The sequence below is a fragment of the Triticum urartu genome, chromosome 5A (genome assembly GCF_056163025.1).
Source record: "Triticum urartu cultivar PI428250 chromosome 5A, HENAU_Tu73, whole genome shotgun sequence".
Classification (NCBI taxonomy): Eukaryota; Viridiplantae; Streptophyta; class Magnoliopsida; order Poales; family Poaceae; genus Triticum; species Triticum urartu.
The window spans coordinates 474422035-474442888 of record NC_141877.1 but is presented as its reverse complement, the minus strand read 5'-3'; positions in this window follow the sequence as shown (position 1 = coordinate 474442888).

The window sequence follows — 20854 nt, the reverse complement described above, 5'->3', positions numbered from 1 at the left end:
TCACGAGAACAGCTACCGTCGACGGGCATGTTGCCAAGTTCCACGACACCGCATAAGTTTCTTCTTGAACATGTATGACTACAACGTGAACGAGTACCACGACGACCCTTGAAGAGCTCGAATCCGTCAAGTTCCACTACCGCCGACTAGTACGACTACCGTCGCAAAAACGGGACCGTCCAGACCCGGACCGACAAGTACCCCAACATCATGTGTACAACTACCGTCGACCATGGATTCATCAAGTTCCTATCCAAAACAAACATGCACTAGTAGAAAAAGGGTCAAACGTGAAGCACATTAGTGCCGGTTTGAATTTGAGCCGGCACTAATGTGTGCATTAGTGCCGGTTCCAACGGCTAGCCGGCCGCTCTCTAGTACTGGTTCGTGGCGAACCTTTAGCACCGGTTCGTGCCACGAACCGGTACTAAAGTGAGTGGTGGCAGGATGTTGTCAGTCCGGGGCCGCTCCAGCACCTTTAGTACCGGGTCGTATCACGAACCAGTACTAAAGGTCGTCCTACATAGACCCTTCATCCACCCGAGCTCGCTCTGTTCTTCCTCTTTCCCCTCTCCTCTCTGTTCTCTTCCCTCTTCCTCTCAAGCTCATCACACATTTTGCCCAAAATTTGTCAAGATTTGAAGGCCCCCATCCATTCAAATGATCACAAAGGTTAGCAACTTTGTCCTTTCATCTCTCAGTGCTAGATTAGCTCGTGCAATGCTTTATATAGTGACTGATTTTTGAGTTTAGTAATTTGGGAGGAATTATATATATGTGCTAGTATTTGATTTATATGCAATTTGAGGTCAAAAATAACACTTAGTTTGCATATGTAGGTGTGGTTTACTTAGTGCCTTCTAAATCTCCGTCGTAACCACCGTCGATCACCCGCAACGTCCCGTCGCCGGCACCACCTTGTGGTGAGCCTCTTGTTCATGAAGTTTTATATAAAAAATTGATGTTTGTGTGATTTGGATATATAGTTACTCGTATAATTATCTTACCCATACGTTGTTTGTTATACATAGTGCCATGGTTTTGATATCCATCCCCGTCGGCCCTCATCCAGGTTATGATTCGGATGTGGTATATTCTCTTTTAAAACTATTCATTGTATTTCGTGTTTATGACAAATTATGCCCATCAAGTTGACATAGATATTTGTATGTAGGAGGTAGTTGAACCGGAAATTCCAACCGACCCTATTGTCAAGAGATTAAATTTAGTTGAAAGAGAAAACGAGGATTTGAAGGAAAAATTGAAAAGAATTGAGGGGGAGAAGATGGAATTGGAGTTGCATGTTGCCGATGTCGTCAATGATCACAAGATTAAGATGGAGAAAATGCGCTTGAAGATTAGAAAGATTAGAAAATATGCCATTCATAGTGAGGCTTGGTATTATTATGCTGTTGGATCAATTGTTACCTTAGTTGCGATCTTGATCGCATTTGTTGTTGCATTTAAATTCTTAGCTAGAGAGTTATTTGTTTGTTGCATTTAAGTGTTGTATGATCTTTATGTATGAACTTTATGTATTTTATTAATTTGGTGTTTTCGGTGCTGTGTATTGAAGATGAGCCGACAATGGATGTACGATGACCGATGCTCTCCCGAGTTCATTAATGGCGTGCGTACTTTTCTGCTTGCGGCTGAGGCAAACAAGCGGGCGGATGGTTTTATACCTTGTCCATGTGCTGGCTGTAAGAATGGTCACAATTACTCTACGTCAAGAACCATTCACGTCCACCTGTTTGAGTACGGTTTCATGCCCCACTATAATGTTTGGACCAAGCATGGAGACAGAGGGGTTATGATGGAAGACAATGAAGAAGAAGAGGACGACGACAGCTATCCTGGCCATGGGTTCCCTGAATACGATGATACAACAATGAGGGAAGAAGATGAGCGGTAATGCGGGAAGAAGCTGAGCCGGCAATGCGGGAAGAAGCTGAAGAAGAGGCATCGGATGAGCCCATTGATGATCTAGGTCGGGCCATTGCCGATGCAAAGAGAAACTGCGCAAGTGATTTGGAGAATAAGAAGTTGCAGCGCATGTTAGAGGATAAAAAAAATTGTTGTACCCGAATTGCGTAGGTGACAAGAAAAAGCTGGGCACCACACTGGAATTGCTACAATGGAAGGCAGAGAATGGTGTATCTGACAAGGGATTTGGAAAGTTGCTGGTAATGATAAAGAATATGCTTCCAAAGGACAACGAATTGCCCGAGAGTACGTACGAAGCAAAGAAGGTTGTCTGCCCTCTAGGGTTAGAGGTGCAGAAGATACATGCATGCCCTAATGACTGCATCCTCTACCGCGGTGAGTACGAGGATTTGAACGCTTGCCCAGTATGCGGTGCATTGCGCTATAAGGTCAACCGCGATAACCCTGGTGATGTCGAGGGCGAGCGCCCCAGGAAGAAGATTCCTGCCAAGGTGATGTGGTATGCTCCTATAATACCACGGTTGAAACGTTTGTTCCAAAGCAAAGAGCATGCCAAGGCGATGCGATGGCACAAAGAAGACCGTAAGAAAGACAGAAAGTTGAGAGTACCCACTGACGGGTCGCAGTGGAGAAAAATCGAAATAAAGTACAGGAAGGAGTTTGCAGATGACGCAAGGAACGTATGGTTTGGTCTAAGCGCAGATGGCATTAATCCTTTTGGGGAGCAGAGCAGCAACCATAGCACCTGGCCTGTGACTCTATGTTTGTATAACCTTCCTCCTTGGTTGTGCATGAAGCGGAAGTTCATTATGATGCCAGTGCTCATCCAAGGCCCTAAGCAACCCGCCAACGACATTGATGTGTACCTAAGGCCATTAGTTGAAGAACTCTTACAACTGTGGAATGGAACAAGTGTACGTGCGTGGGATGAGCACATGGGGGAAGAATTTGACCTAAAGGCGTTGCTGTTCGTGACCATCAATGATTGGCCTGCTCTCAGTAACCTTTCAGGACAGACAAATAAGGGATACCGCGCATGCACACACTATTTGGACGATACCGACAGTATATATTTGGCTAATTGTAAGAAGAATGTGTACCTGGGACATCATCAATTTCTTCCGAGCAGGCATCCCGTAAGAAAGAAAGGCAAGCATTTCAAAGGTGAGGCGGATCACTGGACGAAGCCTCGCCACCGTACTGGTGCTGATGTACATGATATGGTCAAGGATTTGAAGGTGGTCTTTGGAAAGGGTCCTGGTGGACAACCTGTTCCGAATGACGCTAACGGACGCGCACCCATGCGGAAGAAGAAATCTATATTTTGGGACCTGCCCTATTGGAAAGACCTAGAGGTCCACTCCGCAATCGACGTGATGCACGTGACGAAGAATCTTTGTGTGAACCTCCTTGGCTTCTTGGGCGTGTATGGGAAGACAAAAGATACACCTGAGGCACGGGAGGACCAGCAACGTATCCATCGAAAAGACGACATACATCAGGGTCATGCAAGCTACGCTCTTACCAAAGAAGAGAAGGAAATCTTCTTTGAATGCTTGCTCAGTATTAAGGTACCGTCTGGCTTCTCGTCGAATATAAAGGGAATAATAAACATGGCAGAGAAAAAGTTGCAGAACCTAAAGTCTCATGACTGCCACGTGATTATGACGCAACTGCTTCCGGTTGCATTGAGGGGGCTTCTACCGGAAAACGTTCGATTAGCCATTGTGAAGCTATGTGCATTCCTTAATGCAATCTCTCAGAAGGTAATCGATCCAAAAATCATACCAAGGTTAGAGAATGATTTGGTGCAATGTCTTGTCAGTTTTGAGTTGGTGTTCCCACCATCATTCTTCAACATCATGACGCACGTCCTAGTTCACCTATGTGAAGAGATTAACGTTTTGGGTCCTGTATTTCTACACAATATGTTCCCCTTTGAGAGGTTCATGGGAGTCTTAAAGAAATATGTTCATAACCGTGCTAGGCCAGAAGGAAGCATCTCCAAGGGCCATGAAAAATGAGGAGGTCATTGAGTTTTGTATTGACTTTATTCCTGACCTTAAGACGATTGGTGTTCCTGAATCGCGGCATAAGGGAAGACTCGATGCAAAAGGCACGCTAGGAGGGGAACAAATAATATGTATGGACGGACATTCTCTCACTGAAGCACACTACACAGTTCTACAGAATTCCGCCTTGGTGGCTCCGTATATGGATGAACACAAGAATTTGCTACGCTCCAAACACCCGGAGTGGTCTGATGACTGGATTACACGTGAACAAACTAGGAGTTTCGCCAGCTGGTTGCAGACACGTACCATGCATGATGCCTCTATTGAAGATGACCTGTACTTACTGTCCCAGTTACCATCTTCGAATATAATGACTTTCAAAGGGTACAAGATAAATGGTAATACATTTTACACGATCGCCCAAGATAAGAAGAGCACCAACCAAAACACTGGTGTCCGCTTTGATGCAGAAACCAAGACAGGAAAGGAAACATATTATGGTTATATACAGGACATATGGGAACTTGACTATCGACGTGGTTTGAAGGTCCCTTCGTTTCGGTGCAAATGGGTCAATATGACACGAGGCGGGGTAACAGAAGACCCGCAGTACGGAATGACAACAGTGGATCTCAACAATCTTGCGTATGCAGACGAACCATTCGTCCTAGCCAATGACGTGGCACAGATTTTCTATGTGAAGGACATGTCTACCAAGCCGAGAAAAAGAAAAGATAAGGAAGCGAATGCATCATACGATGAGCCAAAGCGGCACATAGTTCTTTCTGGGAAGAGAAACATCATGGGAGTGGATGACATGGCAGACATGTCAGGAGATTATGAAAAGTTTGATGAAATTGCTCCATTCACAGTGAATATTGACCCGAGCATCCAGTTAAATGATGAAGATTTTCCATGGCTACGGCGCAAAGGGACACACGCGAAGAAAAAGTTTCACACCCAAAGATCTGGGATGTGATCGGCTTCACTATCATCACTTTCTTCTGTGTTTCACACCCAGGAGGGAATCTCTATAATAGTTAGGGTAGCTAGTTATGTGTTTTGGCATTTGAAACGCGAAGAAAATTTTATGTGCAAGCAAATTCTTTCATGCATTTACTGATTTTTTCAGCTAAATGACCCTGAAATTGAAAAGCATTTCAAATGAACTCAGAAAAGGTTTAAAGTTGGCATGGTATCATAATTTCACCCACATAGCATGTGCAAAAAAGTAGAGAGGGTTACCGCAAAAACTGGATGCACTTCGTGTACAAAATGGACAATCTCTTTCGAAGTATCAGGGTTTCGGACGAAAACTCATCCGTTACAAAGGCATTTCATTTCTTAAATAACCTAAGCATTACCAAATTGAATATAATGATAAAACACACTAATATTAAACATAAGAAAAAAGAATCACTGAAAAATCTATTTTCAAAGTTAAGTTATTCACAAACTAGTGATTCACACAACTTTCAAATAATTCAAAATTTAAACTATTCAAATTTGTAAACTACCGGTACTAACAGAAAGTTTGTAATTTTTTGTACCTAAAGCAAAAATATTCACAAAGAAACTCTAAATACAACAAAAAACAACTCTAAAATAAATAAAACAAAAATAAATAAAGCAAAAAAATAAGAAAAAAAGCCCACCTACTGGGCCACAGCGGCCTGCATACGACTAGAAACCCAAATTCTAGTTGGGCCAGGATGCAGGCCCGCTAGCCTACTAGGCCCAACAGGGCATCACAGAAGAGGTGGGCCCAGAAGGCCTGCTTAAGAGAGGAGCTCGAGACAGCAGCGACGGCGGGGCTTATAAGCAGGTGCGAGTGCCCCTCGGCTAGCGAGGTGGGACTAAACTTTTGCGCCCCTCGCCTGGCAACGCACACCCTTTAGTACTCGATCATGGCTCCAACCGGTACTAAAGGGGGGGCCTTTAGTACCGGTTGGTGCCACGACCCGGTACTAAAGGGGGTGCGGTTCCCGCCGCTTCGCCTGGCCAAAACAGATCTTTAGTACCGGTTGGTGGCTCCAACCGGTACTAAAGGTGGGTTCTATATAAAAAAACACTTCAAAAAATTGTCAGTTTCTCATCTCTCCCTGCTTCTTTCTCCTCTGCCCCGTCGCCGCCGCCCCTCGTCGCCGCCCCCGTCACCGTCCCCATCGCCGTCCATCGCCATCGCCATCCCCGTCGTCCCCGTCGCCGTCCCCATCGTCCCCGTCGCCGCGCCGCGCCCCGTTGCCGCGCCCCGCCTCGTCCTCCCGTCGTCCCCGCCCGGCCCATCCTCCCGTCATCCCCGCCCGGTCCGTCCCTGTCCCCGTCGTCGTCTCCCCGTCCCCGTCGTCGCCACCCCGCCTCCGTCTCCGTCCCCGTCCCCGTCGCCGCCCACCGTCGTCGCGCCTTGCTGGTGAGCTCCTGCCCCGGCCGCCAACCACACACACACACACACATTGTTATAGAATTGTTAGCAATCTTTCTGTTTTTTAGTTATAGAATTATTAGAAATGTTAGTTTTAGTTATAGAAATGTTAGTTATATAGAAATGTTAGTTATATAGAAATGTTAGTTATATTAGAAATGTTTTTTAGTTATAGAAATATTAGAAATGTTAGTTTTAGTTATAGAAATATTAGAAATGTTAGTTTTAGTTATAAAATTTAGAATTTGCATATATGAAATCACAATCCATCATTTAAAAAATGTTACTTTACTTTTGCGGCATATAGTATCTGTTGTCGACGATGCCCGGCCCGCATCCTCGCCGTCGACCCGTTCACGACGACGTCCTGCTTCAGAGGACCCATGTCCAGGACTGGGCTCCACCGGGCTGGCACTGGGAGGTGCTACCTTCAGGGGCGCGACGCTTGGTGAGGAACCCGGCCCCGGGTCCCGTCGTCGACCCTCATCTCCTTTGGTGGCGTTCTCGTGGGGCACTTTCGGTGCGGAGGGAGTCGGCCCCGCCGAAGGTGGTACGTCGCCGTGTCAGGGAGGAGGACGAGCATGTCCATCGCTACATGGCTGCTATGGACGTCAGGTTCTCCAATACCTGGCAGGTTCTTTTGGGAGATCACCCGAGCTATGATCCAGTGATGGTTCCTTCTCTTTGGGTGTCCACCGCCCGCACCTCAGGAACCGCAAGTGGCCTAGATTACTCTGTAGTATTCGATCTTTATTAGCTTGCTAGCTAGCTAGCTAGTGATGTATTCGATATTATATCTATTATTCGAGACGATGTATTCGAGATTATATCTATTATTCGAGACGATGTATTCGAGATTATATCTATTATTCGAGATGACGTATTCGAGATTATATTCAATGATGTTTATTATGTACTATGATTTATTCAGTTTTTCCTTATTAATTGATTGCATCCATGCATTGTAATTTGAATATATTTCTTTTGGATTAGTTAAACAAAACCTATGGCGGACAATACCGGCAGAGAGGGAGAAGAGGCCCTGTTCAATATCATACGCAATCCTCGCAGGCCAGATGATGATCAGAATGAAGAAGATTATGACGGCTCCGAATATCTAAACAACACTGGGGAGGGTGATATGATATTCGATCGCGACGACCGAATTGATGAAGTCATGAACTATGAACATGACGAAGAAAATGTTGATCTTGAAACAACAAAGACCGGCGAGGTATACATATTTATATAAGCAGGCATCTGGTGATCATCACATGTTTTAAATGACTTGAAGATATATTAATGAATCGATCTTTCTTCTTTCAGCCATCCGGATCAAGCAAATCTTCAGGCAACAGGAAACGAGGCCCGAACAAAAAGTTGAAGGAGGGCGTAAAGTACAATATCGAGGCCATCAAACCTAATGGCGAACCATTAGCACCTAAGAAGATTGCGGACAAGTTCATTCGTCTGTGTGGAGTTCTTGTGAAGGACCAACTCCCGATCTCCCTTCAAGAATGGAGAGAGCCAGCAAAGCCACGTCCAGGAGTTACTTTTGTAGACGACAGACAAAAACTTCTGCTTTAGGAAACGCGGATGGAACATTTCACCCTACCAGATCATTTCACAGATGCAGATGTGGAGAAAGTCAAGGACGCTGCTCTTAGGAAGATGGCGGTTGCATTCAAGAACCACAAGATTCATGAATGGGCCAAGTACGTCAAGGGAGGAAGGAAGACTCCAGTATTCGAGGGAACACTAGAGAAGCAAAGTGCTCATTGGGATGATTTCGTGAAATTCAAGGATTCGGAATTATCTAAGGAACGGTCGAGAATAAACAAGGCCAATGCCGCAAAAAAGGATAAGTTCCATAAGCTAGGGCCATGTGCCTATGCGGTGGGAATGCCTAAGTGGGATAAGTCTGAGAAGAGATGCTGGATGCAGGTGTCACTCCAGAAACATTGAGCTGTCCCCCCAGGTGCAGGACTTGGTTCTATGCGCATGGGGGGGAGTTGGACCCGAAGACAGGCAAAGTTTCGAAGAAGGCATGTCTGGACGGAGCCGAAGATAAGCTACTTGTTGCAATAGAAGAGGCTCGATCGGGGGTGTTCGAGCCCAACAGAGAGAACGATGAGCTTACGCGTGCCCTGGGAAATCCTGAACACCCGGGAAGAACACGAGGCATGGGTGCTATGCCATGGTATGAGGGGTTTTCGGACTGGAACGCCGACTACAGAACCCGTGCGAGAAAGAAGATTGCGGAGGAGAAGAAGAGGAAGATGGAGGAGGAGTAGAGGAATCTAGACTATGAACACCTTCAAGGCCTAGAATCAGCGCACGCGGACTTGGCAGTCAAATTCCAGCGGCAGCAGGAGCAGATCGACTCACTTAGCCAGCAAAGGGGGTCTCAGCAGCTAGCGGATGATCCACCATTGGATAGCACCGTCCCATCCATGCCGAGAAGCAGCGTGGGTTCCGCCCCGGGTGACGCATTGCTGGATAGCTACCCAGTGGATGACATCATGGAGAACACTAACTGTGAGCTACACTTCAAAATGAAGAACATATCCATGAAGGTGGCGGACGCCCTTACTTTTACAAATCCCCCCGAGGCAACCTTCCATTGCAACCCGATTCCAGCGGGCTATGCTTGTGTCTTGGTTGATGAGGTGGTGGATCAATATTCGGGGCTAGAGCTTGACATTCCTGGAGGTGACGATGAGCACACACTGGGAGAGGCCAACCATCATATCATCCTATGGAGAAAGGATTGCATCATCTTTCGAAGGACACCGACACCGCGTCATCCGACTCCTTGTCGAAGTCCGCCACCGAGTCAGCAGACTCCCGCTCCTCCAAGTCCACCAACGCGTCAGGCTACTCCTCCTCCAAGTCCGGCACAGCTTCAGGCCACTCCTCCTCCTCCAAGTCCGGCAAAGCGTCAGGGCACTCCTCCTCTAAGTCCGGCACAGCTTCAAGCCACTCCATCAACTCCAACTCAGCCACATCAGCCGTCTTCGCCGCCTCAGCAATCACGGAAGAGAGCCGCCTCAGCTATGGTGCGTAGCGGTACAAGTCGAGGTAGTACTGGAGGTACAGGCGGAGGCAAGCGATTTCAATATGGTCCAAGCCTCGCGCCTCTTCCGCAGAGGCCTTACGACAAGTCCGAGGAGGAAAACGTAGCCATATCGAAGGCCGAGGTGGAAGCCCATTTTGCACCGAAACCGCCATTGCCGCCAAGGGAGAAAGTGCCTGTGGAAAAGATTGACCACTTCATTCGTATGGCTAGAGCACCAGCTTCCAAGCCCGTTGACACAGACTATGAGCGCCACATCAACAAGTTAAATCAAGCACGTCTCCAGAAAGAGGCGAGCTCGAGCTCGAGCAAATCAGCTGGCAAAAGGAGCGGTAAAACCGTTCCCCAGCTGGGAGAACAGGCGGCGCAATCAATCCCCCCGCTTGTTGTGCCAACAACACATGAGAGTAGGCACGCCCAATATTATTGTGGGCAAACTGTTAACGTTCCCGGGGTGGGTGATGTGGTAATAACCGAGGAGCATATTGCGTAGGCTGAAACGATCAGGATCACTGTTGGACAACTCCTCGATATCGAGCCCATGTCTCCGACTAGAGAGGAGGAAATAAAACGGAAATATGTCCGGGGCCAACTTTTGGTCGAGCCAGACGAGGTCAAGAACCTCCGGACGAGAATGTATGAATTGCATCGATGGTACATGGACATTACCAAGATTTCCAATCAAGAGTCCCTCATGGTGAATGTCAAGGAGGAGCATTACTACCATGAGAAAGCTCTGGCCGTTGAGTATTCAGAACTGTTTCAGTGATACAATCAAGACGCACTCGACAAATCTATCGTCACTATATTCTTTTCTGTAATTTAAGTCTCAAGCTAGCTGTAGTGATCATTTTGATCAATCATTACCTGTAATTATCCTCACTATATTCTTTTCTGTGGTATTATGCAGGATGAAGATTTATGAAATGAAAAAAGGTGGACACTATGGCATTGGGTTTGTTGACCCAAATACCATTAATGAATACACATGGAAATTAGATCCATATTACGAAAAAAGTGTAGAGGAAAGCATGCTAGAGTTCTTCAAGTGCCTCAAATACAATGAAGATATACTACTTCCTTACAACTTCGAGTGAGTCACACTGTCTTGTACTACAAATTCTGTTTTTGCCTACTAGCTAGCTACATGTTTTTGCTTACATATGCCCGCTTAATTAAACATGCAAACGTGTGTGCATGCAGATTTCACTGGATTTTGTTAATCATTAAAGTTGATGAAGGAACAGTTGAAGTACTAGACTCACTACTTAAGAAAGCAAGTGACTACACCATCGTGAAGGGGATAGTCAACAGGTAATTTCAATCATTATTAACTATATCTTGGCCTATTTAATTAGTTCGTCATTTCCTGATAACAACTATTTAATAACCCATTTAATCATTTTCTTTGTCGGCGGGCAGGGCTTGGGCAAAGTTCACCAGGGCCACTCCAGGCCCATGGAAAGAAGATCTGAAATGGTATCGACCCCAGGTAAGTAATTAAGTAGTACTAGCTAGCTGCCATCTCTTTAATTATCATGCTTGATTAATTATTATCTGATCAAATTCCATTCTCGTAAAGGCCCTGAAGCAGGCGCCGGGGAATAATCTCTGTGCATACTACGTTTGCGAGAACATTCGCATGATGGCGTCCGAAAGGAGCACATCTCAAAGACAGGAGTGGGTACGTTTGTCAGAACACTATTCACAATTTTTACACCATTACCGATATCTAGTCACACAACTAATACACAAGCATATTGATCTCCTTCTTAACAGTTCAAAGAGGTGCAGGAGCAGCTCCTACCAACGGAGCGCATACAAGCAATTCAAGAGGAAATAGCGGGATTTTTACTTGACCAGGTCATAGATCCCAAAGGAGAAAACTATTACCCGCTACCGCCCCATGAACCACTTCGAATTGTTATCGTGCTCCAAAGGCACCAATTAGGCTAATGCCACTGGCTCCGAATTGAAGGCACCAATTAGGAGAAACTAGTCGCCAACCCGTGTACTTGCACGGGCTAGCTATCACTCTAAACACATAATATACCACAACAATGGACTAAGTAGAAAATACTCAGGTTATTAATACACGGTGGTTGAGGCCCTATAATCTCTCAGCTCAGCATGTAAACATAATAATCCATAAGATTCATGATGTTTCTGCTCATATTTTTCAGCAAGAGAGATTTTAGAGTTTGATAGAACATATGGTGCACAACTATGTATAACAATTGTTGGGCATCAAAAATGTACTCACTACTGGAGATAGAAACCACTAATAGTGTTGTTGTACCTAATAATATTCTATATGATTCCGGTTGTATCTCTATGGACGTTTTCTCATTCTTCCAAAGCTCCACTAAAAATCAAAAACGCAGTGCTAAAGGCCATGTGAAACAAAGTGCAAAAAAATATTATTTGCCATGAAATTCAGATTCTTTTATTTTTCATTTGTGAAAAAATGTTTTGAGCAAAAAAAGGCATACAGATACATTTGAAAAGGTTGCTAGTTGAAAAATGCATGATGTTCTATGTCGAGGAACAACATAGGCAGAATGGCTAGGCAAAAAACGCAGCCCATGGCTTCTGAAAATGGCTATGAAGTCAACAGTGTGAGGTGAACCTTCGAAGTAAAGTACAGAAAATAAAGGCTAATTCTAACATTGTTCAGGTCCATAAAGCATAATATAAAATAAGAGGAAAATAATAGTGCTTTTTTCTCAATATTTTCGACATCTCATTATGAAAAGAAAAACAAACAGAATGAATTCGCTAGCTATTGAGGTAGCTACTATTTTACCTAGTTGTCATAACCCAAAAATTTGCATATCCTATAGTGCCCACGTTATTGCCTAAATATTGCTAATATTTCAAAATATTTGTTCTGAGAAAAATTACCAACCCAAAGAAATCGAGAGCTCTACTCTGCCATATAGACATATCAGTGGGCAACAACAAAATTTGATGGGTCTAATACATATGTCAGAGGTCCTAGTGGTACTAAATGTGTATCTTATGTAGATTGGGTATGATTTCCTGTAGCATAACTTCTGATTCAGTGTCAATGTCAATAAGAAATTATGAAATACAGACATTCAAAAAATCAGAGCCTTCTCAACTCCTTTTTTGTTCCCATAACAAACTAATACAGTAACGAACTGGGGCAGCATGAATAGTAAATAAATTCTATTGCTGCAAGCATAGAGGTGCATATATAGCACGTGCATATATAGCACGTGCATATATAGCACGTATACCCTATCACACCTCGTTACTATTGATTGAATGTTTTATTCTCTGTTAGGAAATTTGTTCATGGAGATTGATATCATTACAAATCCATGTCTTCCACCTCCAACTTCTGTATAGTACAAAATATAGCAGAGTAACTACACTGAAACGATTTAACAACTGTAAGCTGATCAGAAACAATCCAGTGGAGATATCCCTGCATCTCGAGTCATGATATCAACCTAATATAGAAGGCTATGTCCATTAGATAATCAAAGTACAGGGTAAAGAAAACTAATCAGAACGATATAAATAGAATAAGGTGAAAAGCCATCATGTCTCCTTTGGGGGAAAAGTCAACAACATCTGCTTGGATAGGTGAATGGGTGATGACGGCAGCGCTGGCGGGATGGCACTTCATCTTGTCAGCTTGAGTTATAGGATCTTCATTTTCTTGTAACTTTGAATGAATAATAAGTTGACACTGCACATGAAAAAAGAAAAGCAAATAAAGAAAATCAACCTTATTTCTAATGTGAAAAAGGGGAGTTCAAGATAGGGATACCTATGTTGCACGCTCCTGGTAGCCCTTGTAGGAGTAGAAAAAGGTCCCGATCCACATGTGTGGCAGCCAAGTAAATAACATACCAGAACTTGGCAAAATTCCATGTTCGGTACTCAGCACTCCCGGCTGCATTTTGCTAGAAGAAATATGTAAATAATTAAGAGGATATTGGAGACAAATTAAAGCAAATACAAATAGAGAAATTATGTAGACATGTTTAAGAATAGCGGTCCTCTCATTAATATATCGCTAGTTTGCGGCAACCTGATGAAAGCAGCGTATATCTCTACCCCATAACTTGACATAGTATGCCTCGCCCCATGAACACCCTTGCTGGTCCATGTTTCATCCCTATATGCATGTCCTTGCATCCATGGCTTCCACCAAAGTAGATGTGTTCGTGGACTGCATCAGGGCCGGCGTCAGCGATCTGGGTCTGCTTCTAGCAGAGGTTTCACGGATGGAACTCAAGTCGTGAGGGAGAGAAAGGTTGAAGATTCTGCGCAGAAAAGAACAGAAGATGAGGAACTAGATGGATATATATTAGCCATTATCGTGTTAGGGAAAGAAAGCTGCAGCCTAAGAGTTGAGAGATTAGATCGAGATCAAGTGTTACCGTGCTAGCGAAGGAAAGCTACAGAAATTTGCATCCATGGCTTCCACCAAAGTAGACACGTTGGTGGATTGGATCAGGGCTGGCCTCTGCGGTCTGGTCCTTCTTCTAGCAAAGGTTTCGCGGATGGAACTCAAGTCGCGAGGGAGAAGAAGATGGAGGATTCTGCGCAGAAAAGTATAGAAGATGGGGAATTAGATGGAGATTAGCCATTATCGTGTTAGGGAAAGAAAGCTATACATATGAGATGATAGATTAGATGGAGATCAACTGTTACCATGGTAAAGAAGGAAAGTTGCAGAAATTTTGGAAAGCTGAGCGCTGGAGATGAGAGATTTGTGGAGATTACGTGACATCTCTTGTTTATTGTATCATGATTAAAGGAGAAGGAAATTGTGTGATGATATTTCTTGATTTATGACGTGAGATCTCTTTCTTTTCAAGGATGATTCAAGTCTTATTTTTTAGGAAAGCAAGTATCCTGTGATATTTTTTTATGTGAGATGTTCTGTTTAATGTAACGTGAATAAAATAGAATGAAATTCTGTAATTATATTTTTTATTGTTGCTCATAATTGTATTGGTCGATCTGAACCGTAATAAATCGGTCCCATCAGATTAACGGCTCCTAATTTCTAATTAACGAGGTAATATTTTGGGAGTCGATCTGAACCGTAATAAATCGGTCCCACTAGATTAACGGCTCCAAATTTCTGATTAACGTGGTAATTTTTTGAGAGTCTGTAATTAGTGTAGGTATAGATAGATTGTATATATATATACATGTGTGTATATATGTGTGAATTAATTAATGGTGGTTGTGAGACATTCGATGATATATATATATATATATTATGATCGATTCTACTAGAAATTCTATTTATATATATATGCATAACGTGTACAATATGTAGTATCGTAAAATACCAGCAAATGAAAAAGAATTAAATGGAAAACACAAAATTAAATGAAAAAGAAATCATAAACCCAAACCCCCCCAATCTTTTAATACCGGTTGGTGACACCAACCGGTACTAAAGGGCTCCCTACCCCCGAAGCTACCTCGTGCCACGTGGTTGCCCTTTAGCACCGGTTCGTGCTGAACCGGTACTAAAGGGGGGGGGGCTTTAGCGCCTACACTTTTGCGCCGGTTACCAAACCGGCACTAAAGGGCCTTACGAACCGGTGCTATTGCCCGGTTCTGCACTAGTGATGTACCACTACTTCCACTACCGTCACGAGAACGCCTACTTCCACTACAAACTTGATCCGTTCCGAAAAGGCACGCATCGAAGGTATAACCCCGAGACGACCACTCTTGGACCGTATGCATGAGTTGTATTAGATGCATGTTGGTTGTTATAATCCGCCCGTGAACGTTAGCTGTTCCCTCGTTTGACACCGTCGTCAATTCATGGGACACCCGGGATCCGGGAGCGCCCCACCATCTTTTGCACGCATCCGCACACTTCCCCTTTGCATCGGTATCTCAATCAAGTACCGGAACCGGAACATTGCCGTGGCACCCCTTTTCGTTTCCGCCACGATGACAAATGCTTCATAATGCTCTTGTCAACTTTTAATAAAAATTGCATAAACTTGCACATGTCATCCGCATCATGATAACAACAATTAAAATGTTTAAAATTGTTGTTTTCTTTAAATTGATAATTGCATATGGGGATTTACTGGATTTGTTGTTTATTATATCCGACCCAATTTAAATTGTTTAGATAGTATAGTTTTGTTATGCTCCACCTCTTGCCATGTTAACCAACATTTAATAGTGTTGAGTACATAAACGAGAGAGAACTAAATGATTGATGTGGTGTTCCGTCAATATGCAACTCGTTGCATGTTGAGCTCCACTTAACTTGTAGTTTTGTTTGTGCCCTTTGCCATGCCATGCATATTTAAACCGGACATGCATCATACTTGTTTGCGCATCATGCCATGTTTATGTGATGGTTGTTTACTATGTTGTTTGCTTCTTTCCGGCTTGCTTCTCGCGTTAGCTTCGGTTTCGTTCCGGAGTTGTGAGGATCCGTTCGACTACGTCTGTTTGTCTTCTTCATGGACTCGTTCTTCCTCCTTGCGGGATCTCAGGCAAGATGACTATACCCTCGAAATCACTTCTATCTTTGCTTGCTAGATACTCGCTCTATTTCTATGCCTATGCTACGATACCTACCACATGCTTTATCATGCCTCCCATATTGGCATGTCAAGCCTCTAACCCACCTTGTCCTAGAAAACCGTTGTTTGGCTATGTTACCGCTTTGCTCGGCCCCTCTTATAGCATTGCTAGTTGCAGGTGAAGATGAAGATGAAGTTTGTTCCATGTTGGAACATGGTTATTGTTGGGATATCACAATATCTCTTATTTAATTAATGCATCTATATACTTGGTAAAGGGTGGAAGGCTCAACCTTATGCCTGGTGTTTCGTTCCACTCTTGCCGCCCTAGTTTCCGTCATAACGGTGTTATGTTCCTTGATTTTGCGTTCCTTACGCGGTTGGGTGATAATGGGAACCCCTTGACAGTTCGGCTTGAATAAAACTCCTCCAGCGAGGCCCGACCTTGGTTTTACCATTTGCCACCTAAGCCTTTTTCCCTTGGGTTCTGCAGACTCAAGGGTCATCTTTATTTTAAACCCCCGGGCCAGTGCTCCTCTGAGTGTTGGTCCAAAACAGAGCCACTTGCAGCGCCACCTCGGGGAAACTTGAGGGTTGGTTTTAGTTGTACGTAGTGTTCATCCGGTGTGCCCTGAGAATGAGATATGTGCAGCTTCTATCGGGATTTGTCAGCACATCGGGCGGCTTTGCTGGACTTGTTTTACCATTGTCGAAATGTCTTGTAACCGGGATTCCGAGACTGATCGGGTCTTCCCGCTAGAGGGAATATCCTTCGTTGACCGTGGGAGCTTGTGATGCGCTAAGTTGGGACACCCCTGTAGGGTTTTGAACTTTCGAAAGCCGTGCCCGCGGTTATGGGCAGATGGGAATTTGTTAATGTCCGGTTGTAGAGAACTTGACACTTGACTTAACTAAAATACATCAACCGCGTGTGTAGCCATGATGGTCTCTTTTTGGCGGAGTCCGGGAGGAGAACACGGTCTCGTGTTATGCTTGAACGTAAGTAGTCTAGGATCACTTCTTGATCTTCGTAGCTTCTCGACCGTGCTTTGCCTCCTCTTCTCGCTCTCTTTTGCGTATGCTAGTGCTTGCTGCAGCTCCACCTCACTACCCCTTTTCCTACCCATAAGCTTAAATAGTCTTGATCGCGAGGGTGTGAGATTGCTGAGTCCCCGTGACTCACAGATTACTTCAAAACCAGCTTGCAGGTGCCGATGATATCATCCAGGTGACGCAACCGAGCTCAAGGAGGAGCTCGATGAAGACCTTTGTTCGTTAAGTTGTTCCGTTTCCAGTTGATCGGTAGTGGAGCCCAGTTGGGGCGATCGGGGATCTGTAGCATTAGGGGTGGTCTTCTTTATTTTGGTTTCGTAGTCGGACCTTGATTGTATCTGGATGTCGTAATGCTATTTTCATGTATTGTGTGAAGTGGCGATTGTAAGCCAACAATGTATCTCTTTCCTTATTCAGTACATGGGATGTGTAAAGATTACCCCTCTCGCGACATTGCTTACAATGCGGTTATGCCTCTAAGTCGTGCTTCGACACGTGGGAGATATAGCTGCATCGTGGGTGTTACAATATTCTACGAAGATCTTTATCGGTCATACCGTAATGACAACATACGTTATTCCCTTTGTCATTGATATGTTACTTGCCCGAGATTTGATCGTCGGTATCTTGATACCTATTTCAATCTCATTACCGGCAAGTCTCTTTACTCGTTCCGTAATGCATCATCCTGCAACTAACTGATTAGTCACATTGCTTGCAAGGCTTATCGTGATGTGCATTACCGAGAGGGCCTAGAGACACCTCTCCGATATTCGGAGTGACAAATCCTAATCTTGATCTGTGCCAACCCAACAAACACCTTCGGAGATACCTATAGAGCATCTTTATAATCACCCAATTACATTGTGATGTTTGATAGCACACAAGGTATTACTCCGGTATCCGGGAGTTGCATAATCTCATAGTCAAAGGAATATGTATATGACATGAAGAAAGCAATATCAATAATACTTAATGATCATTATGCTAAGCTAACGAATGGGTCTTGTCCATCACATCATTCTCCTAATGATGTGATCCCATTCATCAAATGACAACACATGTCCATGGTTAGGAAACTTAACCATCTTTTATTAACGAGCTAGTCTAGTAGAGGCTTACTAGGGACACAGTGTTTTGTCTATGTATCCACACATGTATCAAGTTTCCAGTTAATACAATTCTATCATGAATAATAAACATTTATCATGATATAAGGAAATATAAATAAAAACTTTATTATTGCCTCTAGGGCATATTTCCTTGAGTCTCCAACTTGCACTAGAGTCAATAATCTAGATTACATTGTAATGATTCTAACACCCATGGAGTCTTGGTGCTGATCATGTTTTGGTTGTGGAAGAGACTTAGTCAACGGGTGTGCCACATTCAGATCCGTATATATTTTGCAAATCTCTATATCTCCCTCCTTGACTTGATCACGGATGGAGTTGAAGCGTCTCTTGATGTGTTTGGTTCTTTTGTGAAATATGGATTCCTTCTCCAAGGCAATTGCTCCAGTATTGTCACAGAAGATTTTCGTTGGACCCGATGCACTAGGTATTACACCTAGATCGGACATGAACTCCTTCATCCAGACTCCTTCATTCGCTGCTTCAGAAGCAGCTATGTACTCCGCTTCACACGTAGATCCCGCCACGACGCTCTTCTTGGATCTGCACCAACTGATAGCTCCACCATTCAATATAAATTCATATCCGGTTTGTGACTTAGAGTCATCCGGATCAGTGTCAAAGCTAGCATCGACGTAACCATTTACGATGAGCTCTTTGTCACCTCCATAAACGAGAAACATATCCTTAGTCCTTTTTAGGTACTTCAGGATGTTCTTGACCGCTGCCCAGTGATCCACTCCTGGATTACTATTGTACCCCCAGTACAGGAATCAGTTACTTTGCCATCAGCCATGGCGGACGGCAAAGGCACGCATGGCAGATGACAAAGACCTTTGTCGTCAGTCAGCTGACGGCAACACATCCGACTGAACAGGCTATGGCAAAGGCTTCTTTGTCCTCTGTTGGCGGATGGCAAAGATACAAAGGTCTTTGTCGTCTGCCAGCCGAGGGCAGAGAGCCTGGACGGTGCACGTGCCAGCTTAGATCCGTTAGGGGGTTAACAGCGTGCATTGCCGTCTACTGGCGGACGGCAAAGACCTTTGCCAATTTTCCATCGGCCAGTGGACGGCAAATAGCATTGAATCATTGCCGCCAGCCAGTGGATGGCCAAGCGTGCCACGTGGCAGCACCTGGGGGCTGGCCTATTTGGTTGTTTTGCCGTCAGATGGCTGACGGAAAATATTAAACGTTCTTTGCCGTCCGCTGGCCGATGGCAAAGCAACAAAATAGCCAGCCTACTGCCCCAGGTTGCATAGGTAGCTGGCACGTGGCATGTTTGCCGTCCGCTAGCTAATGGCAAAGCTCGTTGCCATCCGCCAGCAGATGGCAAAGAGTCTATATAGCCCCAATTTTTTTTATTTTTTCTTGAATTCGTTCAATTTGATAGAATTTTAAATATATATACACACAAATATGAAAATACTTTCAACAAGCATACCAACACATATACATACCAAATCACATCCCTGCCATATGGATATGATCATCCAACACATATACATAGCAAATGGTTTCATCCAACACATATACATAGCCAACATATCCAACAACAAGCATACAATGGTTTCATCCATACATATATATATAGGTAGCAAGTTTGACATTGTTCATTGTACAAAATCAAAACAAGAAGGAAGCATAAAGAGAAGAGTAGACTCCATCAACGCAAGCTTCCTCATCTAAAGCAAATCTACAAATTGGGAAAGAAGCAAGTTAGAAGAAGAAGAAGACTATCTAGAAGAAGAAGAAGAAGACTATCTAGAAAAAGAAGAAGAAGAAGAAGAAGACTATCTAGAAAAAGAAGAAGAATAAGAAGATGAGGAAGAAAAGGATGAAGAAGAAGAAGATTTTTTCTTCTCTTTCTTTTTCTCCTCTCCTCTATTTTATCTTCTTCTTCTAACGAAGGTAGGTAAAAATGCCATTTTATTGCTAAGCTAGGTAAAAATGCTAAGTGTAGGTCATTTTAGAGCTAAGCTAGGTAAATAGGTCATTTTGGATCTTACTAAGGTTATTATGTCATTTTTGAGGAAAGTAAGGTAAGTCTATATCATTTTGGAGGTAACAAAGATTATCATGATACTTTTGAGGAAAGAAAGCTAAGTATAGCTCTTTTTTTGTCTAACTTAGGTAGTTATGCCATTTAGGAGGAAAGTAAGCTAAGTATGCATTTGTTAAGCAAAACACTAGAGAAAACTTACCCTCATCACAACAAATTCGATGAAGATCGCAACTAAGGTAACAATTGATCCAATGGCAAAGTGATACCAAGCCTCATTATCAATGACATATTTTCTAATCTTCTTAAGCTTCAGGCACATTGCATCCATCTTCAAGCACATTGCATTCATCTTCATCTTGTGATCATTGACGACATTGGCAACATACAACTCCAATGTCATCTTCTCTTTTTCAATTATTTTAATTTTTCTTTCAAATACTCATTTTCTTTTTCAACTAAATTTAACTTCTCGACAAGAGGGTCGGTTTCAAATTCCGGTTCACATAGCTCCTATATTAAAATATCTCTTTGTAAACTTGATGGCCACAATTGTCATAAATGAGAAATGCAACAAATAGTTATGAAAGAGAATTTACCACATCTAAATCATAAAGCGGGCGAGGGCCGACGGGGACGGACATCAAGACCATGGCAC